At 43.9% G+C, this 25,890-nt stretch overlaps 1 protein-coding gene across 2 annotated transcripts in view; it reads left to right on the forward strand.

Moving 5' to 3' along the window:
* ZBTB38 (zinc finger and BTB domain containing 38) overlaps positions 1–25,890 on the forward strand; it is a 76,038-nt gene that overhangs the window by 5,878 nt on the left and 44,270 nt on the right. The window contains exon 3 of one of the 2 annotated variants that reach the window (XM_014852014.3): positions 11,729–11,794. The gene's annotated coding sequence lies outside the window, so the exon portion shown is untranslated. Of the gene's footprint in view, positions 1–11,728; positions 11,795–24,913; positions 25,126–25,890 lie in introns of those variants that run through there. The other variant, XM_044755387.2, reaches the window with a different exon arrangement.

Raw genomic sequence — 25,890 nt, forward strand, 5'->3', positions numbered from 1 at the left:
AATATTATGTTGTAAACATTTTTCCAAGTCACTAAATAGTCTTTGAAAATTTGATTTTTAATGGCTGTGCTTCCATTGCAATGATATGTCTTAATTTATCCATTCTATTTTTCTGGACATTTTGATTGCCTTTAGTGTTCTGCTATGATAAATATGTAAACATTCTTGTAGATAAATCCTTGGTGACATCTTAGAGAAAATTCCTAGAATTGAATCAGGAGGTCAAATGACCTATTTTTAAAGTTCCTAATGCATATCGTAAGTTAGCCTCCACAAAGTTACAGTGTCTATTTCACTCCCTAGGTCCCCTTCAGTTTCTCAGGTTAAATTGTACGCTCCTGGCCCCCAGTGGCCTCAGAAGGTCTGAGGCAGGGGCCTAGGGGGCTGCATGTTAATATACCCTTCCAATCGGATGCACATTAGAGCCTAAGAACTATTGAAATGCTGCATTCAGTTCAACAAACACTCATTTCAACAAACACTTATTACACAGAAAAAAGTTAGGGAAGCCTGAGCTAGTATATCGAAACCTGAATTTAACTTAAAGGCTCTTTCTTGGCTTCTGAATTTTAGATTTTCCCTTAATCGTGGTACCGTGTAGTTGAAAGATGATCAGCTAGGGAGTCAGGAAACCTCATTGTAAACATGAGCTAACTGAGACCCAGAATGCCTCCTTTACTCTTTGTGAGATTTCGTGGCAGACATAGCACTCGAACTTGAGTAGACAAAGGACCCGGATCCACCCACCCTCTGGGTAGCAGAGACAAGGCACCAGCGAGAAGTCTGACTCCTGAAGTGAGCCCCTGCCTCAGCCAGGGAACTTTTGTCTGCCTTCTGATAGGACACGTGTGGGCAGCCCAGGCCTTGCAAGTGGCCCAGGTGCCCACCTTGGTCACCTAATGAGCCCCAAGCCCTGACGTAGTAACAATGGAAGCTAGACCGAGGAGGACATAGGACAGCCATGCAGATCCATGCCAGGAGAGCAGAGTAGGAGGTGGGGTCCAGAGTCAGAAGCCCAGAGAGCAGAGCAGAGGCAGGGCAAGCACAAGAGTCACACTGTGGGCAGGCATGAGTTGCAAAGAGAAAGCCAGGGCTGGAGAGGAGCTGCGGTGGATTCAGCCTCAAGGATGGAGTCCCATGACAGAACTTCGCGGTCAGGGTAAGTGCCTGCCTCTTTAAATCTGAAAGGTTGCTCTGTGCTGGGCTGCCTTCTGACAGCAGGGAAGTAGGAGCACCGGCTGGCGGAGGGGCAATGGGTCAGAGAAGAGGCACCTGAAAATGGAAATTTGGAACATTCTCTGTTACAGCAGAGAACATAGCGAGCAAACAACCACCAAATTTAAAAATTCTCACCACCTTCTGAGAGGAAGTGTGACTCTCCATCCTGTCTGCGAAACTCTGCTCAGACCCGTCGGACCACACCCCCTGGTCACCTGATAGCATCTGGCTGCCCTTCCTCTCTTCCTACCACCTCACCTTCTGCAGAGCCACCATCCTATCTTTGACTTTCAAGTCAGCCTCGCAGAGTGCTCAGCTCTCCAGCCCCCGGTTCACGTTCAGGTTCTGTAAGTCATCGTCTAGTTTCCTCCACGCCCAAGTCCACATCCATCTCCTGGGTCTGCACCAGGTGAGGCTCAAGAGCCAGGATCCAAAGGAACACCTCTGCGGCACCCATCCTACACGCTTAGGCTCCGGGAACTTGCCTGTGATCGCCAAGCTTCACTGTTCCTGTGCACGGCCTCCCTTATCTCTTGGCTGTCCTTGTGCAGGAGCACTGCTCTCCTGATTCTTGGCCTCCTGGTCCAGAGTTGTGGAGCCAGGGTCGTGATGAGTATAGATTCTGGGAAGATCTACAACCTCCCTTGAATCAATCAGGGGTCCAGCAGATGGAGGATGACTTTCCAGATGTGGCTGGGGCAGTTCAAGTCATCACTATGATGTTGGCCCTGTGCAAAGTCCGTGTCCCGGCATCCTGAACTACTTCCTTGGCTGAGGCACCTGCTGATACCTACGTAGAATTCTAATTGCTGACAGGACCTGGATCCCTAGGCCAGGAAGGTCCCTGTGGTGGTGACATGTGCCTCCAGATCTAACCCCCGGGAAGTAGAAATTGGAGTGCTGTAACGTCCAGACAAGGTGTCCACATGCTGCTGGAGAGTATTGGGTGGCCAACAGGGTAGGAAGTCCAAGGGCAAAAAGTGTTCAGCGGGGCCTGTGATCTGACCAGAGCCACTGGTGGTCCCATCCTTACCTGTCTGTGCTCACTCCATGGCCCACAGCCCCTCACACCCTGCTAATAGGTAATAACTTTAGGAACAAGAAGCATTCACACAGTCTCTGGCCAAAGCTGCAAGAGGGCCCTGGCCCAGGCAAAGTCTGCCCCTGCCCGTGGCTGTCACAGCATGGCTTGCATGTCACCCCCTGGAGCAGGTGTTATTGGCATCAGGTCAGCCGGCTTGGCCAAGAGCACCTGCCTCAAAGAAGCCCAGCAGCCCCGGACGGCGAGGTCTCACTGCTGCTGTCAGGAGCAGCCAGACAGCCTGAAGGCTCACCCCGTGTCAAGAGCCTCATTTTCCATCATCGACATGCCAGACAGCCCAAACTGCTGTGTAGACAAGTATTAGGAAGGCTGGAACAGGAGAGATACCTGAAGCCACTCCAGCCAAGCTCTGCCACGCTTTACTGCCATCCTGGGACCATCAAAAGGAGCCCCTACACACCTATCAGAATGGTTACAATAAAAAACACTGATGTCACCAAATGCTACAAGGATGTGGAGAAACTGGATTGCTCATACACTGCTGGTGGGGTGTAAATGGTGCAGCCACTCTGGAAAACAGTTTGACGGTTTCTTATAAAGTTAAACATACACTTAGCATACAATCCCACTCCTGGGTATTTACACAAGAGGAAGGAAAACTTATGTTCATCAAAAAACCTGTACCGGAATACATATTCACAGCAGTTTTATTTGTAATAGCTTAAAACTGGAAACCAGCCAAACATCCTTCAGTGGGAGAATGGACAACAAACTGTGGCACATCCATGCCGGGAACACTCTTCTGCAGTAAAAGGCACACAGTCTTTACATACAACTTGCATGGATCGTAAGGGCATTATGCTGGCTGAAAGAAAGCCAGTCTCAAAGGGCCACATACTGTGTGATTCTGTTTGTATAATGTTCTCAAAGTGGCAGAATTACGGGGACAGAGAACAGATCAGTGCCAGAGGGGAGGGTTGGGGGAAGGTGTGACTATAGAGGGGCGGCCCAGGGAGTTTCTTTGTGGTGATGGACTAGTTCTGTGTCTGGATTTGGATGATGGCTACTCCAGTCTACACATGTGAGAAAATTTCATAGAACTCTAGATGCACACATACACACACAGTGCATGTAAAAACTGGTGAAAAACGAATAAGGTCTGTACCTGAGTTCACGGTAGTGTGCAATGTCAGTTTCTTGCTTTAGACAGTGTTCTGCGGTGGTAGAGGAGATTATCATCATGGGAAGCTGGATGAAGCTATACAATTACTGTTCTATTTTTGCAACTCCTTGTGAATCTTAAACTATTTCCAAAAGAGCTATTAAAAGCAACTTTTAAAAAGTTTTTTTTTTTTAAAAAAAAGGGTGTTCCCCGCCCCAGGAGAGGGGGATTCAGCCGCTGGCTTCTCTTTTATGAGCAACTCTTATTGTTGATTTGGCTGCTTTCTAATTTATGGTTAGGCTTACCGGTGGCTTTGGCCTCGCCCTCTGCTTCTCAGAGACAGCCCACCTCAGACGGAAGCAAAGCTCAAGTGTTCCAGCGCTGAGCGTGAATGGGCCCCCTTTCCCCTCCCTGAGACTGTAACTTCAAAGCCAGGTAAAGACCCAAAGATCTAAGAAATGGTCTCACGGTGAAAATCTAGGATGAATCATCCTTTCGCCCCCGCCCAGTAATTTCTTTTCTGGAATGGCTCTTTGTCTTCTCTGCTCTTCATACAGATTATTCTCTTCACCTTCCCCAAATGGCCCCTCTTCTAATGGAGGGAGATTAACCCTTCTCTGCCCCCTCTCAGTCTCGCTCAGTGGAGGGCTTTCTTCAACCACACCGCTCTCTCCGGGCCCCGTGCCACCGCCGGATGCTACAGCGTGAGATGGCTGTCTTCCTTTTGAAGCACTGACATCTCTGTCAAACACCTTTTTGCCAGACTTGGCCCTGGAAAGACGGTTTTGAAATAAAACTGATCATGGGCCACCTGGGTTTGCAGTCTGGAATTTCACAAGGCCATGAGCATCTAGGTCAAGGGGTATTTACCGTGCCTGCTACCTTCAGGGCCTCGCCTTCATGAACTTCTAGCATTCTTTACTCCCTAGCTTTGCGGAGGGGTCCCCAGCATCAGCTAAGATTGAGGCTGAGCATATGGGGCTGATGTCTGTGTGGCATCCTGTCCGGATATGACAAAACACATGCAAGCCGCTGTCCCCCAGGACTGGCCGCAGCCCCTAGTTTCCTGCCATGCCTTATTTATTAGGAGGACTCATCTCAAGGGACCGTGGTGAGAGGGACATGGGTGTACATTTCTTAGGCCTGGCTGTGAGTTGTCGATCAGGACAGAGTGCTAGAAAGGTGACAATGTGAACTGTCGGTCTTCAGTAGGCGTTGGTGAATCTCCCAGTTTTGCACCTTTTGGTTTCAAAACCATACTGAACAATGGAAAATGAAACCTGCATCTTATTTTTAGCTGCTCATGCTAACTCATGAGATTTTTTCTTTGCAAACTAAATAGGAGAAAGGCTACTTCAACTGGCTGAACTTGATCTGATTGACTTAATATAACAATTAAGCCTACTTCTCAAGTGACGCTTGGTCCCAGGTGATATTTTGGCCAGTATTTACTATTTTGCTTAAAATTATCTTTAGTTGAGCTTTTAAACAAAGTAAACAAGTGTACTATAACATTTTCTTCCGTGAGGAATTGGGGAACAAATTATAAACCCTCTATACTGGAATCTATTCATTAACTCATTTATTATATAACCATTTATTAAGTACCTCTTTAAGTGAAAGCTTAAATTAAAAAAAAAAAAATTGAGCCAGTGTGTTGAATTACAAAGAGCAGAATACTAGAAATTAAGGACTATGGCTTTTATCCTGGCTGCTGAGGTCTTCAGACATAACACGCTCTTTGGGCCTGATTTTCTTCTCCCTCAAAGAACGGGTTTAGATGACATCCTCTAAAGTGACTTGCCTATTCTGTAATTCTGTGAAACCCACTCTGCCACTGAGGGCCGGAGGAAATGTCGAGGCCCTTTTTGGAAGCAGTGGTGGTGTTGTCAGGCCACTCTGATTTCTGTCTCCCCTTTCCCCATTCTAGGAGGGGCAGATTTGAACAAAGCCAGTGGTCTGCTTGCCAGACAACTTGTGGCTCCCCTTGGTAAACAAATGATTAAGTACTTGAAAGACTTGCATAGGTATTTTCAGTCCCCAGGCCCTTCCTTAACTCATGGAGCAAGTTCTCCAATTTTAGAAAGTGGCTTCATGAGACAAAGCCACTGGTAGTAGTGGAAGTAGAGAAAGGACCCCCAATGTGGTGTTGGTCAGTCAAGAGCACACCCATATGAGCCCCTCCATTGCACCAGGCAATGTTCTAGGAGCCGTGGGAGATAAACAGATCTTGCAGGAGGCAAGCCAGAGATATGAGTAAAGGTAGATAGTTCAATACAACAACCAAAACTTATTGTGCTTTTATCTTCAGTCCAAAGGAAGTGAAGAGTCACTGAGGTTAGCCAAGCTGCTCTGGTGAGAAGTGCATGGTTGTGGCCCTTCCAAGCTACAAAGTCATTTATCTGAGAGAAGAGAAAGCAAATGAGTTTGTTCCCAGGTTGAGTCTTGGAATATTTGCTGCCCAGGATGAAGAAAAATCTGAGGAGAGGATTATGCTCTCTCATGGGGTACATTTTACCAATGTGTAAGAATTCTTCCTTCTCTATCTTCAGTTACATCCCCATCCTTCCTCTTCAACCTAGTTGCCAATCTTTCTAGAAAGAAGAAACTCAGCCTACTTGCTGAATATGTGTTTTGTCAATCCAGGATCTAGAAGACCCTGTTGTTCTACTTGCCCTACATTTGGGGGGTGGCAAGCAGTCATGGTCACAAATGAACGTGTGATTAAGGATTCATGGATGCTCTTGATCTCCACTTGGACACAGGTCTTTATTAATGCCATGTTTCAAATGCACTGAGACATGAAAGCAGGGACTATTCTGCTGCTGAAGCTGAGATAGTGATATTGGAAACCATGGTGAGACGTGTTGAGGATTGCTCACAGGAGAGTCTGAGTTAGATTGGAGTGGCGTGGAACGTTGTCCACCACAGTCTCCCTTGCAGCCCTAAGTCACTTCCTACCTTTTCTCTGTTGAAAACCATGTGGTTCACATTTCCCTTCTCCCTCCAGCTCTTTCCTGGAGGAAAACCTCAATTTGGTCCCCAAGGCTTGCTTCCCAGTCCTTGCCATCAAGTGTGTCCCCTTTCCCACATCTCACACAGATGCTAATGGATGGCAGTGAGAATGCATATGTCTAAGAATTGGAGGAGGCTTCCTGGAGTTCAGACTCCTCAGGCATGTCCATTCACCCAACCCTTTGTCCTACCGCCTCCTAAGCACTGAGCAAGATAATCCTCCACCTGGGGCGGGCTGATAGAGCTGATCAGAAAGCCCCCTTTGAGAGCCATCTGGTTGGCATATAAAATTACTGCCAGTGAGCGAGATAGTCGGCTGGCCACATAACCAGGTGGCAGGAGTCTTGGAGTCCAGCTCTTGGCCTAACCAACCTCGAAAGCAAGCTGGGCTGGGTTTTTTAGAATCATGAACTTTCAGAGCTGGAAGGGATCTTAGAGGGGACCAAGATGTACCAATGTTAACATGGGGGGGTCAATCATTAAAATGATACATTTGAAGCACTAAACTTGGTTGAGAAAAATCTCTTACTCAAAAGTTAGGCTTTTTAAAAGACCTTTTGTAAAATATATTGGGAAGCAACTCATAATACCAATTTAGGTTATCTGTTCAGGACGAAAACACTGTTTGTGTGTAGCAGCCAGGTCGGTCTTGATTGTTAGACTGATTTTTCTTTAATTGATAATTTAGAGTGGAACAGTCTAACAGCCTGATGACAAATTTCCTCACCAATGCCGACTATATTAGGTATAAAAGGAAACAAGGTGTGCTTTTAAATACTGCAGCGAATGGGTGAGCTCACTTATTCAGTGTGTGATCTTGGGCGAATGACCAGATCTCTCTCAGCCTCAGTTTCCTCATCTGTAACATGGTAAGACTGGACGTCACCAGGTGAAGTAGTTTGTTCAGATGGAAGTGTAAGCTTTTCCACTTATTTTGCCTCATAAAACATTTCCAAATTAGGACAAATCTCTGATGAAAATTGTTATGCTGCTTTCTACCCTTAACTTTCCAACGTGGTCTAGTGGATTCCTCCTTTTTCATTTAGTCTTTTCTACCTTGCTGGCCCAGCCTGTCTCCAGTTGGTGGCATCCTAGGTACCCATAACTCCCAGGGCCTGGGGGTTGAGGCTGGTTCATATAAACAGGAGTGGTCCTGGCCCCAGGGAGCAGGAGTCCCCTCCTGCCAGGAGTCTGCACAATAAGAAGATTCCTCCATCAGGGCGGAATGTGGATGGAGGAGGCTTTATCCTCTTAGGACTGGTGGAAAGACCCAGACTTTGGAATTGGTTGGACTTGGGTTTGAATCCTAACTCTGCTGTTTACTGGGTGACTACTAATTTCAATTAGTTCCTCACCTAAGGTTGATGATAACCAATACCCACCTTGCGGGATTATTGGGCTAGAATCAAATGATATAACTAAAATATTGAGTATGTAGTAGGTTCTCCATAAATGGTAGCTGTGATAGACTTAGCTCTGATCAAGATAGAAAGCAGAAGTTCCTGCCTAGATCTCTAGGTGAGATGTAGATGTTCAGAGTAGCATTGGACTTTCCCAAAAATTTAGGCTAAAATATCATCCAAAGGCATTTTAGTCATTGATAAATTAGGTCACCACGTTGTTTCCAGGGCTGAATACACTATAGACAGATGTAATAACCAACCTCATAAAAATTTTTAAATTTTTTAAGTTATAAGAATTTAAACAAAAATGTTATCTTTGTTGAACATTTCATTTTTAAAAATTTAGATTAGAATAGCCTAACCTGATAGCAAATTTACCCACAAGTGTTGAATGTCTATATTAGGTGTAAATGGAAACCAGCTGTAATTTTTAATGCAGTGGATGGAGTAGAGAAATGTGCAAACCGGTACCAATGTTTATAAACCAAGGATTCCTCTGGGACTCAGTGCCCTGACTTTACATTTTTTTAAACATAGAGAGTCAAGCTTTGTTCATGCTTGAATTACGAACTTTGCATAAGCCATGCAATTTAACTTTAACCCGCAGGACTGAAAATAAAGTGAGCTCAGACTGCAGAACGAGGCTGTGAGCAGTGAGAGCACTAATCAGAGTGAAAGACGACCCTCACTGCCAGCTCTGTCCTTCTCCAGCCCGCTTCCGCCAGATTGTTTGGGTTCCTCATGCTTGACTCGTCAAAGTGGCAAAAACAGGTTAAATTTTTCATCGTGGCCAAGAGATGTATCTTTTAAATTAATGTTTGTGCATATGCCCTGGGAAGGTTGATGAGGATCACACGATTTTTAAAAATCATAAGGGAATGCATGCCCTAGCCACTTGTAATCATGACAAAGCTTAAGCAATTCAGACATGAGCGTAGTTTTTTAAGAGTGCAAAACAGGATTTACTAGTCGAGAATGTCTGCCTAAACAAGCTCATCCTCTGAATGCTTTCAACTACAGTTCAAATTTGTTTAACGCAAGCCAGTTTGGTAAATGGGCCATGTTTGCTCATTGAGTGTTTTGGAACATCACAAAATAAACCAGTATGTGGCTTTTAGGCTCGTTTTGACAGAGGGTGGACAGAGAACCCCACAGGGAGGTTTGGAAACGGCTTGCCCTGGCATCCGGTTTACGAGTACCAGTAGGGGACCTGACCACATTCACCACCCTGCCCCTGCAAAGAGGACGTAACACCATTCACTCATCTCGTGGGAGCCTGATATGGATGACTGTCATTGTCACTGCCATTTATTATCCCAGGCAGGGGAGGCAGCGCCTTAGTTCTATGTGGTTAGGGTTGATTCCATATGGTGTTTATTTAGCCAACATGCTAATAACTTGTGAGTATTTTAACATGAATGTCTAGCTTTCAGATGTTTTTGATGAGAAGTATCTGCACAGACACTAATAGCATCAAATCGCTAGGTGTTCGCTTCAACTTCCTCTGACCTCGCTCTGAGGACCCTGCTTTATAGGCGACCGTGTATTAAATTGGTGCCTTGTAACTCAGCCTGGTAGTCTCTCTAATTCTCGACCCCCAAGGTAAAGGAGGAATTGGCCTAAGGACACTCCATTCTAATTTTCTGTCACTGTCAATGCTAACCAGAGCTCATAGAGCAATGACGTGGGGGTGGGGAAGATGGTTCCACCATTGGTGTTAAACTAGGAGCTAGTGTTTCCGTTAGAGCCGTGTTTATTTCTGGAGTAGTTGTAGGGGAGAGCTGTGCTCCAAAGAGAAGAGGACTCAGTGTTGTTCAGGTATGACTGACCATCTGGACGACCCAACGCAGAGACTTGACAGTGTATGGGATAGAGGTGGGCTGGGTACTTCCCTCACATTGAGCTAAAAATCACTTGGGTTCTGGGGAAGGAGATAGGATTAGAGCTAGAAACAAAAGATCCAGTTGTGAAACCTAGTACCTAAGTTAAGATGTTCGAATACATTTTCTCCTTTAAAAAAATTCTGGGGAACTTGAACGTTTTGCTAACCTGGTTATTTTTAGGCATTTTTAGCCTCTATTTTAGCCTTTTCTTATAGAAGATAGTGGTGCTGGAAAACCAGCAACCCAAGAAAATATTGATTGACTTTTTCACGTGTTAAAATTAATTAACATTAGCATATTCGGTGATGTAATAGGCAATGAAAGACTTTTGGAGTGATAAAAAGAAGAAAAAGGTAAATATTACATACTCAAAATCAGTCTCATAGCATTTTATAAAAATGTTGGCTTCTGTCCAGAATCCAAGGGTGGGGGTGGGTATGGTTTCTTTGTAGCTGAAGAAAGAGTGGAAAAGAATCTGTTCTATTTCCTTAAAAATAAAAGACTTCTAGTTTTATACAGCGTGCTAAATGAAATGCTTTTCTGTTTTTTACCTGCCGGCAGAATCTGGAAGACATTTTTCTAGTAGGCTATGCTGTTTTCCTCTCTTTGGGGACATGGTGACGCTGGTTTTGTAGCAAAACAGTATTTGCTTATTAGGCATTTCTTCAAAATCCTGAATAAGCAGCTCTTTCCACATTTTTTGTTCCACATGTTAAACATTTCATTGCAATTTGAGCTTCAATTGTGTGTGTGTGTGTGTGTGTGTGTGTGTGTGTGTGTCTTGATAGGGAAGATTGAAAGGGGATGCGTAAGAATCCTTGAAGGTTTTTTGTTTAAAAAAAATTAATTCCTACAATTATGTATTGGAGTCTGTACAGAAGGTGATTCCAATTTATTACATACAGCCAAACTAGACCCCATCAATCTTGAGCAGCGGGGGTAGGGAGGTGGTGTTGAAGAAGACATGAAATTTGGTGTTTGAGTAGATGAGATTTAATTTTCAGAAAACATTTCACTCATAAAACGGATAGCACCCCAGTGTCAGCGCTGACCTCCATGAAGTCAATGTCATCGTGCAAGCGTAGCTCAGATTAGCCTCAAAGTAAAAACAAAGAAACACTGCATCTCAGCACAGCGCCATCGCTTCGCCTACAGTATGTACCATGTGTGTATATATAGCCTTTCCGTATTCCTGCTCATGGCTTCTTATTTTACAGTGTAGCTTCAGGAGGGGGAGGGAGGAGAAAAATCATGTTGCATTTCCTACGTTCTGAGCAAGTACGGTGCTGCTGCAAGTCAACAGTATTTAGGTCAGTATCCTGAGGATACTTTTATCCTTTTTAAACAAATAGCCTTTGTCGTTCATGATGGTCAGCTATACATCCAAAGGAACTCAGTAGCAATTTCTTTTCTGTGCTGATTTTATTCTGCTTCTAAGTTTAAGCAAATTCATCCACATTTTACTGCAATTCCGACTGAGGAGGTGTCTGCCGCTCTGTACTGCAGATACACTTAGCAGGATACATTTACACGGCTTGTGGTTAGAGGTTATAGCACGGATACAGACAGCTGAGCATGCATTCTTCCACAAGCCTGCCGGCACCATTTAGGATTCTGAAAAATAATCTAGAAATGCTACACCCTTTATAATATTATCCTTTACTTTGCAAGAGCTTAGCAGTTTTGTTTTTTATTGTTGTTAGCAATTCTATGAAATTAACAGTCTCTAAAATGCATCCCCAACCAGATACATACTGTATTGAAAGCTTTCTTCAAGAAGAAGATATGACAGTGTTCATTCCAGCTTATTTTCTTCCTTTGCAAAAGGACTGTGTGATTCTCAGAAGCAGAAGGACACTTTCATTGTGCAGCAGCTCTGCTTAAATGTATGAAATGCCTTCTACTGTCTGGTTGCAGAATTTGGAGTTTGCTAAACAGTGTTTAGTGATTGGGCTCATCTTGCATCACCAGTTGATGACATTTTTCTTTGTTCCCTCCTACCCAGTTGAACCAAGACTCTGAGGCTGATATGCAATGTCACTTACAACATTAATCAGATACTGCATTTAAGGTGAGCTGTCCCTTGCCTCCTCCTTCCCCAGTGCTCGTGTGCTGCATGCAGTGCGTATCTTGCTTCTGCGAGCCTAAGATGGCAGGCAGGATTAGCCGTGCTTGTGCTGTGTGTGCATGCTGTGTATAGAATTCATTACACGTTGCCTAGTATTTCAGATGTGAGTATGTAAATGCTCGGTATGCCATATCATCTGGTAGCGAAGACTTGTTTTTGCCTCATTACAGCCTTAGATATTTCAACATCACCTTTCAGTTCTGATTCATTTGCTTCTGGGTGTTTGCTTTTCATCACATTCAAAATAGGATTTTTTTTTTTTTTTAACAAAGCCAAAAAAAAAAAACCCCTAAAAACAAAAACAACAACAACAAAACTCTGCTACCAGATGGTGTCTCCCCTTTCTTCTTGCTTTTGCTGTCTTTTAAATAATGTATGTTGTATTGTTAATTAATGTGAATATCAAATTAAACACTTGAAACTTACATATTTATTATGCAGGTAGGAGACAAGGTGGAATCTATTTTTAACTCTTATGCACTCCATGGTGCGCAAACAACTTGGTTCTCAAATTGGTATTTTCAGTGCTGGTATCAGTGGTTTGATTTTCAGCAAATGTGACAGTGGCCTTTGCAGTGGTCAGCTCCGGGCTTTGAACTCTCAGAGGAGGAAGGGAAAAAAATTCAACACACCACCTCCTTGGTTGCAGCCTCAGAGAAACCTTGGATGAGAAACTTCTTTTTTCAGTCCTGTTTTCCTGTTGATAAATTCAGTTCTCGTGATCACAGTACATTGAAGCTGTTCTGCGTAAGATTTTGTGTGTGTGTGACAATTGCATCTAAAACTTGTGAGCAAGAAGACGGAGAAATCAGTTGGTCTCCATCGCTTTACATAAAAATGGCTGAGTGTCTTGTCATGCTAGCACTGCATTAAGTGACACACACAGGTAGGTTGAAATTTGCATGTTTTATAGATTTTTTTTTGGAACCATGCAGCAAGAAGATTAGATGAATTAAAGTATGACTTTTCTTAAAAAAAACAAAAATTAAATAAGACAGTTGTATTGGGGGGGAGAGGTATTAAATTGGATAGCCTTTCCTATTCAGATACTATATAAATATATAGCTTTTATAAACTTATAAAATGATTCTGCTATAAAAATGAGATGATTTATTTTTTAAAAAATCATATATATGATAGGTGTGGCGCCATTAGACAACAAAAGAATTTTTTGAAAAGTCTGTTGATTCAGCTCCACTTTAGCTTGAAACTAAAAATAAATGGGTTTCTGGAGATAATTTCAAAGAGCGCAAACAAGCTTAATAAGAAGCATTTAAAATATTTAAATTTTAAGAAGCGGTCTTTAAACGTGTTATATGAAAGATGAAAATAAAAATTTATATGCCTTCAAAATCAATTTTAGATAATGTATAAGAATAAATACATTATTTGTATATCTATTATTTGGGGAGATGAGGAGTTACAGTTTTTAAAGGGAGAAATATTAAATATAGATGGCCCTGTTAGGAAAAAAAAGAGCTTTACTGAATGAAAGAGAGCCCCTAGGATGGTTCATTGCAGACCATACAGCTGTGGTTCTGTAAGCACCAAATTCCGGCACTTTTCAAAATAATTTCATGGGCTCTTTCCTTTGAGTTTAACTTCTCAAATATATTTTAGTTTCAGATTAACACTGGGCCAGAACCTGTTTCCTTGGTAACCAAATCTTATTTAAAAATGCAATAACAGATATGCAAAAGATTGTCTTAAAAAAAAAGAAGCAAATGTTTAATGAAAATTTTACAGCTCTTTTTCCTCTCATATGGAGCCTAAACTGGTTTTAGACGTTTTTAAATGCGGTCTTCAAGCCTTAAAATTAAGCCATATTTCTACACATCCAGAGAGAGCTTGCACAGGGAGAGCTTTTTCTTCCTCCTTTGTGCTCAGTACTTTCAAAATTAAGGTTTTCTTTGTACTGTGCTCCAGAATGCTGGTCAAGGTTTGTGTACAAAGGTGTAGTTTCACTATCACGAGTTCACTGGCGCCACTGAAACAAAAGGTATCTCAGAAATTCTAAGAACCAGAAAATGATGATGTTCTTGTTTTCCCTGAGCCCTCCGTTGGTAACCTCAGACCTCTGGGTAGAGCAGGACCCAACCCAGGCGCACCCCCCAATGAGCCTTTGTGGGCACGGCTTCGTAGGTGTGTTAGGAGGAAGATGCTGCCAAAACCAAACATCCCTGAGGTTTGCCCCGATGTGAAGAACGTGGAGATTCAGAACCGTCTGTGTAAATAGTTGCTGTATTCTAGCAGTTTGTCTACTTTTCCAAATCACTGTCTGTAAAATCAAACCTCTTATGGGCTAAAGGTTTGTTGTTATTGTTGTGTTGCTTTGAGGCCAACTTAAATATTTTGCTTGCAGTCTTTCTCTAGCTCAATTATATTAGAACATGATTCATCTCATAGTGATTTCGTTCTTCAGGCTTGCCGTGAAATATCCTTTCTGCAACACTCTTTTTTTTTTTTTTTTTTTCTTGACTGTTCGGGAGCCATTTTCCTTCTTGCCTGTGACTTAAAATGACTAAGTACGTTTTGAATATGGCATCAGCCAGAAGATCGTAAACTGAAGGGAAATGTCAGAAACCTGATTCAGTACTGCCTATTTCTTTTAGGACCAGTAGCATGAACAGTTGCAGTAGGATCATGCTAATTGTCATTCGCTCTTGAGCAAATAATGAGCCAGGCATTTGTAATTAAAACACCATTGCTATTCAGAAAGATTACAACTGCAATGTCTTCTATTTTGATAGGCTGATACAAATTAATCATTTTGAACCCATTTGAATCGTAATCACAAGATTAGATGGATGTAATGGAATTGTTTTACCATAAAAATGAGTGCCTGATAGATTCAGCAGTGTATTTTTTCTTTAAAAATGTCGATCCTTTTGTTTTTAACTCAAGCACGATTGCATCATCTTGTAGATTTTCATACCTAATGATTTTTGGGGGCATTGTTCATTTATGGTGCCCTTGGTCTCGCCTAAAAGAATTTTAAACACAATTCAAGGGGCTTGAAAATCAAATAAGACTGTTGGGAAGTATATTGTACCATTGTCATTCTAATAAATAGACCAGTGAATGGAAGAATAATTATTATTTATTACTTTGTTGTGTTTCGCCTTAATGCTTTGCCTTCATATTTCACAGAAATGTTTACAAGGCACAAAGCTTTTCTAAACTTACCCATTTACAATTATTATTGGATTTCCTAGATTAGCCAAAAACACTTCCTGCCGATTGTAGAGGATGGCACTCACCCCTTCTCATTGCTTAAAAGGCTATTGTTAAAAAACAAAATTTAACTGAGTAAATTTTAAAGATCTTAGTGGCTTTATTCAGTGCTTCATGAATTTGGCAGCATCTCATCCAGCAGACAGAAAGGAGCTCAAGGAGCTGTACAAAATGGAAGACTTCTCTAGGCAGCAGGGAGCGGGACGAGGAAGTTACACGAGCAGAAAGCAGATTGGCTGTGGCAAGGTCACTTTCCTTCAGGGGACAGCCAGGCTCTGTCAGGCAGATGACTTCGCCAGTGCTGACCAGGTGATTCCAGACTGACGGGTCTAAGAGTCTATCCCTGGGAGAAGCTGGAACCGTAATTAAGTTAGGTATAAAGTCTCAGTTTGGTGAGACGAGGTTTAACATAAGTGACTCCATTTGGGGCCTGTTGTCTCTTTTTAACACTCTGCTTAACGCATTTGTGCTTTTTGGCTAAGGTGTTTATACTGGGCAGGCCAGAGCAGGTGCGACAGGAAGAACGTGCAAACAACTGCTTTGTTCTCACCAAAACGAAATGGGCAAATCTGTGGTTTTCTGCCTGAATAATTTATAGTATAAAATTCTCAACTCTTTTTTCCTTTGGAAAATAGGAAATATTTTTCCAAGCCTTAATTCAGGCTTTTCTTTTTCTTTTTCCTTTTTTTAACTTATCCACAATAGCGATCTGTTTAGTTGGGAGAATGGGAAGCATTACATTCACTCACCTAGAATGTCTTCATGCAAGTTGCTGTCTGTTGCGTCACTATCTTCTAATTAAAAGAGGTTACATCTCTTGCTACTACAGTGGTGTTGATGAACCTCAAACATTTCCATAGATTCCCTCATAGATGGATTGGTAGCCAGACCATGTCTTAGAGCTGGTCCATACGGGGAGAAGAACCTAGAAAAAGGTCTAGTACCTTTCTCTTTAGTACTAGATGATGCTATACCTTTGAGTTCCTGGAACCATACGGTTCATGCTAACAGCTCCCTCCCAAGGGAAATGCTGTTCTTGACAGCTTTCTTGGTAATTAACCATTTGACACACTTAGTGACCACCTACTGTATGTCAGGCATACTTCAGAGGCTGGAAATATAGTAATGAACAAGCGAGACCAGGGCGTGCTTCTCACGGACCTGCGTCTAGTATGGGGCGGGGGGAGTGTGGGGTGGGAAGGGGAAATAAATATGTAAACAACTAATTAAAGAAGACAAGTGCAAAGATGAAAAAGAAAATTAAATTTAAAAAAGCAAAGGGGACACGTTGGGAGGAAGAGAGTCACTTTAGAATGGTTGGCAGAGAACGTCTTCCTGAGGAGGTGGCATTTAAGTGGAGACCTACATGGTAAGAAAGATCCAGCCAGATGGAGATCTGAGGGAGAGCATGACCAGGCAGAGGTGTGCTCGTGCTCACACTGCAGACTTTCCTTTCTTAGTGTAACTGCTGCTACATTAGAGCCAGGTCCGATGACTTTGTGGGTCGAGCCTTAGTTAGGTAATTTTCCCGCAGAGTGAGAAGGTGGGCCAGGCCCCCATGGCTGGTTTTAGTTAAATTCCCAGGACTCGAAGCCAGTGAAGTCACTGCCTTTGACCCAGTTACCCCAAAGCTGCCTAAGAAGGTGCGTTGAAGCTCTGGATATTGCAATCCCAGGTGGTGGTTAAATTCTGGCACAGATTTGGTGCTAACCCACGAAATCCACAGAAGAAAGACCTCTCAGAGCAAGGAAATTTCTGGGTAGCCTCTTGCCTTATTTTTCATAAGAACTCCAGTATTTAAACTCATGGCAAAACATTGAGATAGCCATTTCCTTTCATTTTTTTTGAAGGCAAATAGTGGAAGGATCTGTCCCATCTTGCCAATAAATTGTCATCGTCCTCTAATGCCTAAAACTCTTCAGTTCTGTAGATCTTTTTGACTTTTGGTGGCTTTCAAAAGACCTTACTACTTGGGCTGATATTTCTCTATCTGAGCAAATAACACTAAGAAAATCCTTCTTAAGAACCAGAACTATTTTATGCCTCTTAGGTTAGTCTGCTGATGAAAGTCGGAGAACAAAGGGATAGGTTTATTATATATACAAGTTAGAAACTATAAGGCCCTTTGAATGTTTCAGAAGCATCTTCTAAAATTGATTCATAATTTAGTGGAGTTTGCTTATCACAAATTAGAGGAGGCCTGAGTGACTCCTCACGCTTCGTTTGGTTTTCACTAGCCATGAAACATTCCACTACATGAAGAATGTTCTAGTCCTTTGTAGTATAGTGTCACCCATTAGTGGGGTAGGGAGCTTCAAAAATTCAGTTCTCGTCTTCGAGCATTTATTGAGCATCTACTGTGTGACAGACACACTACAACCCAGGCAGAATGGAATATGATGTGGAACTCCAGTCCGGGTTCCTATACAAGGCTAAAATGTTGTATGGACAGGGGCAGTTGTGTGTCTTCTCTGTTCCTGAAAGAAATAAATGGTGTGCTGGTCTCGTAATGGCCTTTTATACTGTTCCCTGAAGGCTAGCCTTCAGTTTCAGGGCATCTCAGCCAATGGCAAGGATGGTTCTTCTCTGAGATGCTATCTTGTCCTCATCACCTTCCCAAGATGTGTTGGCTCCTAATAGGCCACCATATGTCTGGCTGCCCTGCTCCAAGCTGGTCTGCCTGCATTGCCAGATGACCTCGATAACGGCTGCCACTCTTCCGCATTCATGAGCACATGTTAAGTTGAGAAGCCCTTGAATGCAAAAATTTGAATTCGTGACGCAGGCGAGATGCTTCTGCTTTTTCACCTTTCCTGGCTGATAAAGGGGGTCTCCCTGCTGGCTGTTCTGTAGAAGGCTTTGTGTGCAGCAGGTAAATCGAAGACCAGTTGCCAAAACACTTGTCTTTGTCGGGTGATCCCAGCATGGCTCTGCTGTGGCCTAAACGTCTCACAGACCAGAAAATTCCTCTTTTGATCTTGTAACTCATTTTGCATGTTTTCCCTTCATGGCTTTCTTGCTTCTGCAGCTATTCCCGCTTAGGGTTCGAGACTAGCACCTGCTTTCTACACTCGCTATATTTGGCCTGCTGAGGGGGTTTATTTCCTAGTTCTGTTTTGTTTTGGAAATGCCAGTGTAAATATTCTTTTTGTGTTTGTGAAAAGCAGCTTTCATGATTTTCTTTATATAATAAAATAAACCTTTCCCTCACCCTGTGGTCATTGCTGCCAAATGGATATTTTGAAATTCCTTTTCCTTTTGCCTGCTGAAATCTTCTCCCCTGTCTGAGGCCTTGCTCTAATTAAGGCCTCACATTCCTGCCCATCTTCCCCAGTGCCGAGCCAGACGTGGAGTCCCTGCCCCGAGGGCCTTACAAGCCAGTGAGTCGAGAAAACAAAAGCCACCAGCTGAGAATGTGGTTAAATCCCAGAAGGGCAGTGCCCTTGTAATGTTTTTCCCTTTTCTCTTGTTTCTTGAGTTGTGGAAGAGGGGAACCTTTAGTAGGTAACGAGAGGGACTACGTCACTGAAAAATTCTCTAGAAAATGCAGCTATTGGGGAAACAATGTGGAAGAGAATGAGGTGGTCAGCTGGGCGGCAGAATGGGGAGACGGAAACAACTGCAGGTTGAGAGGACAGTAAGGGGGGGGTGCAGAAAAAAGAGGGAACAAAGGGGGCAGGCAGGAGGCAGGGAGGTGAACAAAAGGAGATGCTGCGGCTGCACCCTGAGGCTGAGGGTTCAGCGTACAAGGGAGAAAGTGTGGGGAGGGGCTGCAACTAGAAAAAGAAGTCTTGGGAGAGCCCCTAAAATGCAGGCTGCAGGCCTGCTGCGTAGGGACTGGTGCTGTGATGTTCTGTCGGCTTCAGTCCTAATGTTGGCCTGGCTGCTTCATTGTCCCACATTGGCTATTATGAACAACCTACAGATTGATGTCCTTTAAAATGATTTATCCCAGAGTCTTATGAACTCTCCATCCTCAGGCTCCTCTTCTACCTGCTGAGGATGCCGGAGAGCCCCCCATCCTGCCATTGTTCTACTAGATCTGGATTAAACTTTAATGAGCAGACTTTTTACACATGCTGTAACTGGGTCCTCTGGGTCTTCTGCAGATCTCAGACTGAAGATGGACCCAAAATACCTGTATTAAGCTGCAGATTCTGGAAACTCTTTTTCCCAGAGTTGGAGCCCTCAAAGCCTGTCCTTCCTTGCTCTTCACCAGCATCTCCAGCCCCTGGTCTGAGTGCCTGTTAAGTCATCCCCAGCAGATATTCTGATGGTTTGAATTCCTAGGTCTCCATGAGAACCACTTTATTCTATCATGGAGGGAAGCGTGGTCGAGAGAGGTTGTGACTTCTCCGGGCCACTCGGAGAGTTAAGTGGCCATGCTTGACTCCTAGTCCAGTGCTCTTTCTACTGAAACATGCTGCTTTTAGCTCACAAGAGAAGTCCAGTTCTAAACCAGGAGTTTACAAATTTTTTCTGTAAAGGGTCTGATAGTAAATATCTTAGGCTTTGTGGATCGAGGCAAAATTGAGGATTTCATGTAGGTATTTTTATAACAATGGAGAAAACAACTTTCCACAAACTTCTTATTGACGAAACTCAAAATATAATAATATATAATATTAAGTATAACAATAATAATATATATACAACCATAGATACAGAAATGAGTGACTGTGGCTGTGTCCCGATAAAACTTCACTTATGGACACTGAAACTTGAATTTCATGTAATTTTCACATCATGTATTATTCTCCATTAGATTTTTTTTCAATCATTTAAAATTGTAAGAACCATTCTCAACTTGCAGGCTTTACAAAAACAGCTGGCAGGTGGAATTTGGCCCATAGGCCAGAGTCTTCGAACCCATTTTCTAAGTCAAAATCTGCAAACTGGGGCCCATTGGCCAGTCCAGGTCACGTATGCGTTTTGTTTGATTTTTAACAACTGTTTTACTTGAATCAGTGGCCCAATGCTTTTGTTTTCTAATTTTTTAATTGCATTACCTTTTTTTCTAATTACAAAAGTAATATATACCTACTGTGAAATAATTTGGAATGTTAACGTCTCCACATGTATTCTTTCAGCCTGTGTCTATGCATGGTGACTTTTTTAATAGTTGAGATAACACTTTGTAGACATTTTGTATCTTCTTCAGTTAATATATCCTTTTAAAGCCTTCAGTAACATAATCTTTTAAAATTTTACTGTGAAACTCTTAGACACATGTAGAATACGGAGAGACTGGTTGAATGAATGAACCCCCATGTAGCCATGGCCCGGCTTCAACAGTTCTCAGCAGCTTGTCAGTCTTGTTTCAAGGACGTCACTCCTGTATTATTTTGAAGCAAATCCCAGACATCATATCATTTTATCTCTAAATATTTTACTATGATTCTCTAAAAGATAAAGATATTAAGAGAAAGCCCTTTTTCTAAGTAAATAAATGCTGAAGTATTTAGGGGTAAAAGAGAATGATGCCTGCAACTTACAATTGGTTCAGGAAAAAAATAATAGATAGATAGTATGGGCAGAATGTATTCAGGAGTTTTTCTTGGTTCTATTCTGTAACTTTTCAGAAATTTAAAATATTCTAAATAAGAAGTTTTAAAACTGTGAATTACTAAAAAAAATACATTTTAAAAATGTGGATTACTAAGGAACATAACCACAGTATCATTATTATATCAAAAGATAACAATAATTCTTTAATAACATCAAATATCATAGCATTTGTCTTAATTTGACCTAATTTGTCCAATTAAGTCACTCTTTTTGTTTTAAAGATTGGCACCTGAGCTAACTGTTGCCAATCTTTTTTTTTCTGCTTTTTCTCCCCAAATCCCCCCAGTACATAGTTGTATATTTTAGTGGTGGGTAAATTAAGTCATTCTTAAAAAAACTAGTTGTTCAAAGCACAATTCCAAATAAGGTCCTTACAGTGCAACTAATATTCCCTTAAATTTCCTTTAATCTATAGGTTTCCCCTCCTGTCTCTTTCTTTTGTCTCTCCTATTGCTATAAAAAATTTGTTGAAGAAACAGTTTGTTTGACCCGCGGAGTTTCCCATAATCTGAAATTTGATGTTTGCATTCCTTGGTGCTGTGTTACGTGTTCTTCTGTCTCAAAGATTTCCTGTAAAATGGTAGTTACAGCTAGAGACTTGATCAGTTTCAGACTCTTTTTAGTAGTCAACAGTTCATAGATTTTATATAAAAATCCTGATTTTGGCTTCATTGGAAAATTCTGCCCACCTGGAATTCCCACCTGGCAAGAAGTGGTGTGGGGCTGGCACTGCCACTCCCCATTTACGTGGGACGTGAATTATCGCAGAGGCCCCAGTTCACACTCCTTCCTGCCTGGCTCCCAGGGCATGGGGCGGCAACACCCCTGTTCTAAACACTGCCTTTTCTGGGGCTTTGGCAGACTTCTCAACACAACACCATCTAAGCCCTTTCAGGAATGTGGTAGAGATTAGAGAAAATGATTTGGACAATGACTTTCTTAAAATGCTTGAAAGGAAAGAGACAAGCAGCCATCTGAGGGGAGGCCAAGTGATAGAATTTGGAGAGTGCCCAGGATGAGGGAAAGAGAGAAGAAAAGTCAAACAATAAATTAAATTAAGAGAGCGCTGCAAATATGGGAGGCAGGGTGAGTTCTAGATTCCTAACCCCTGATGGGAAACAAAGGAAGCTGGTGGGTTGAAAAGAGACAACACTTTAGTCTCTTTATCTACACATGGTCCCCGACTTAACAGTGGTTCAACTTACCATGTTTCGACTTTACGATGGTGTGAAAGCAATATCCGTTGAGTAGCAACCGAACTTCGAATTCTGAATTTTGATCTTTTCCTGGGCTAGTGATATTCCGTACGACACTCTGTCGAGATGCTGGGCAGCGGCAGCGCCCCATGATCTGAAGGGTGAACAACAGAGACACGTCCACCCCTGCTGTTTGTCACTTTCAGTACAGTGTTGAGTAAATTACATGAGATACTCAACACTGTATGATAAAACAGGCTCTGTATGGGATGACTTTGCCCAACTGTGGGCTCCTGTGAGTGTTCTGAGCACGTTTAGGGTAGACTGGGCAGAGCTATGGTGTTCAGTAGGTTCGGTGTATGGAATGCATTTTCAGTTTACAATATTTTCAACTTACGATGGGCTTATCAGGATGTAACCCCATCATAAGTCAAAGAAGATAATATTGAAACTTTATGATAATACTGAAACCTTTAAAAAGAAAGAGAAGGGGGGCAGTAAACGTTAACTTGCCGGTAGTCCTAAATCAGAAAGCAAAAGCAGGCTGTTGGAGCATAGCAGAAATCATGTGGGGACTGAATGAAATGAGGTAGAAAACGAGGAAAGGCTCCTAGAAAAGGCCACTGAAAAAGGCTCAGGGCCGTGCTGCAGAGATGTTGAAGGAACGGTAGAAATTTAAGAGAGGAGAGAATCTTGAAAGTCTTAGGCTGTTTTTTCTTATTTGTAAACGTATTGAAGTGAAAAGTATTACAAAGATATAAAAAATATATAACAGTTAGTTGTTTTGAAAAGAGTAAACCTTTATAGAAAAGAATAAAATTATGACAAGTTGGGATGTTCCTGGAAATTTCCAGATAGTTCCCCATACTCAGAAAAATGATTAAGAGAGAGAATCTGCCACTGGTTATGAGGAAGGGTGGAAAATTTTGAAGGACGGGCTGATTATGTAAGTTTTAGGCTGTGGAGTTTAAAACTGTTGCCATGATATTTTAGTTATTAATAACAATTTGGGGAAATCTACTCGCTTCTGGAGAAACATTTGGCTCTAATGAGAAAGAAATGCCACTGTTTGTGAATTCCCAAGTGGATGTAAGGAGCCATTCACTTGCTAAGCCTCTTAGGAACGCCAGAGCCGATTTCACCCTTAACAAGCTGTTGACAGCGTCTGATCAAGGTACCACCTGGAACACGTTAGCAGCACAGAAAGTGGACTGTGGAGTCAGACCTGTGTTTAAATCCCTTTATGTCACTCACCATGAGACCCTGGCAGCTTACCCATGGAAAATTTCTAGGGTGTAAACGTTGCTTCTACACACCGATTCTCACCACTTGGATGGTAGGAACCCAGAGCTCTGCATACTTGACTTCCGGCACTAACAGCCACAAAAGCTCACACTTACAGAGTGCTTACTGTGTATGTGCCAGGCAGTACTGTAGATGCTTCACGTGTATTATTCCATTTAATTATCAAAAAGTCCTATGAGGTAAGCATAATATTAAAATTAGCCCCATTTTACAGAGGAGGAAGATGAGGCTCAGGGAGCTTAAGGAGCTTGCCTAAAGTTACACAGTGAGTGGCCTTGCAAGGGACAAAGCTAGGCTTCCAACCCAGGCAGGCAGAATCCAAAGGGCAAATTGCCTTGCTCTCTCCCTTCTCGCCTTCTAGTCCTGGGGAAACACAGAGAGCAGTGCCTCACAAGGGCACTTCCCAGCCTGGGGTTCCTAATTCGTGTGCCTCGGGTTTCTTGGAGGTCCCCAAATGATTTTCACAGTTTCCAAAAGCCTCAGTGGAAACCCACAAGGTTGCAATCAGACCACAGGTTTCTTTAGGTTGGAATCCGTGATTAACAGCGGGTTAGCTCAGGCTTTATAGGCGCTCTGGCTGGTGGTTACATATACAAAAACACGGCAGGCTGGGTGTTTTTTTAAGTGGGAAGATGAATCGTTAGTTAATAAATGCAGTTTTGTGGAATAGATCTTTCTTAACATGTGGCCCATGGAGAGAGAAGAAAGGGTGCTTGGCCTTCAGGTCGGGGGAGCTGCTAGTTGTGTGCACGTGTGTTTGCACGTTGCCCAACCTGCCAGCCTTCAGAACACTGCCTTTATTTTTAAATTACAGGAGTCTTTAACTGGACTTTGAGTCTATATCGTTTTCCTTGATTATTTAAAATGTTTTACTGGCTTTGTATTTAATATCGGAATCTACTTTACTCATCAAAACGACCACATTCTTAAAACATGGTCAGGCACTGGGGTGCAGAATTGCAAACAGCGTATTCCAAGCTAAAAACAGGATGTAAGTCTAGCAAAGAACAGATTTTTTTTTTGTCCTTTTAAGCTCTAACCTAGGAGTGAATCTTTCCTAAAGAAAATTTAAAGTAAGACTCAGACTACCAAAACACAGGAAACGTGGATATTTTTTTAAGAAACGAGCAAACAAAACCTGTGCGTCAGTGCGCTAGGCTGTGAGCTCCACAAGGCGAGTCTGTGGCAGGCCTCAGCGAATACTTTCTCAATGAGCAGTAGTGAATCTTGGAAAAAGCTTTAGCAAGCAGGCAGTGCCCTTTGTTTAAGGAAGGGGACTGGGTCTTTGGCGGAACTAGCTTTTGTAACACTTTGGGAAAATCAGCCTAGGCTTCTCCTGACAGCCATGGGAAGGCGCAGGTGACACCCTATTCCTGAGAATTTGATTGCATTAAAACTGCACTTGACTTTCTCCAAATCCTGCCTCTCAAACGTGCAGGGTTTGGAGGCTGTCAGGGACCTGGATCCGGAACCCAGGGCCCGGTGCGCGGAGCCAGGCCTTGTTCTGGTGGTGACGAGCCTCTGTGGCCGTAGACCCTCACTGGGTTGTCCTCCCTCGGGTTCTGAATCGTGTTCTCCCCCAAGGAGGAGGCGGCGGAGGCCGCTGCCCTTTGAGGGCGCCTGGGGCCTGGCGGGCCGTCGTGGGTGCCCGGCGCGCCCAGGACCGGCCTGGGGCCCGCAGGCCGTCGTGGGTCCCGGGCGCACCGAGGTCTGGCGCGGGCCGGGAGGCCGTCGTGGGTCCCCCGCCCGGGCCGCCGCTGCGCTCCCGCGGCCCGGTCCCGCGGCTGAGGGTCGGGCCGACCTCTTCCCGGGCGGGCCGCGGCCTCTCCCCGCGCCGGGGGCGGGCCGGCAGAGCCCAGCCGCCGGCGTCCATTTTCTGGGCGGTGCTGTGCGGCGCGGCGGCCGGACTCGCGGGTCCGGAAGTGCCATGGACCCCCGGGGAGGCGCGCCGGCGGCGGAGGAGCCGAGCCTGTAAGTGCCCTTCGCGGGGCGGCGCGCGGGCCGGGGGCGAGGCGCGGCCGCCTGACCCCCTGCCCGGGAGGGGCCCCGCAGCCCGGCCGCGACACCCTGGCGCAGGCTGTCGGCTCGCAGACGCCGGGCGCCGCGGGGACCCCGCGCCCGCAGGTGCCCGGCCCGGCCCGCGGGGACGGCGGCGCTGCGGCGCGGCTGGTGGCCCCGCGTCCGGTGGCCCCGCGGCGCGGCTGTGCCGGAGGGCGGGGGCCGCGGAGAAATGCGCAGCCGAGGGCCGGGGACGCGGTGGCTCCGGTCCAACGGGCTCCGGAACTGCGCTGACAGTCGTTCCTCCCCTCCCCGACTGCGACTCGGACCCCAGTCCTGAGCCTAGGGGACCCGGAGGATTTCCCTGGTTCCGCACGAAGCCCCTGGACTTGAATGGGACACGCAAAGGCAGAGCCCTGCCCCCAGGGGCTTGCAATCTCAGCCTCCTACTTGTGCAGTAGTTAGGTCTGCTCTGTTGTCCAACACACCGCCCGCTGGTAGCCGCTGCTTTGCGGGGTGTCTAGTAAATCACCTGAGATTGTAGGCTGTCCGCCGTTCCACTTTATAGCTCCTGTTCTGCTGTAGGTAAGTGACTAATTCCAGTCTGGACTTTGGCCCTAATTGAATATCCCGTCCAAGGATCCATTATAGATGATCTGTGTTATGGTGCCTTATACATATTTTAAAAGTTAAAAACTTTTCTCCTAATTATGAAGCTCAACTACTTGGTCAGTTCTT

Source organism: Equus asinus, chromosome 21 (assembly GCF_041296235.1).
Source record: "Equus asinus isolate D_3611 breed Donkey chromosome 21, EquAss-T2T_v2, whole genome shotgun sequence".
NCBI classification, from domain to species: domain Eukaryota; kingdom Metazoa; phylum Chordata; class Mammalia; order Perissodactyla; family Equidae; genus Equus; species Equus asinus.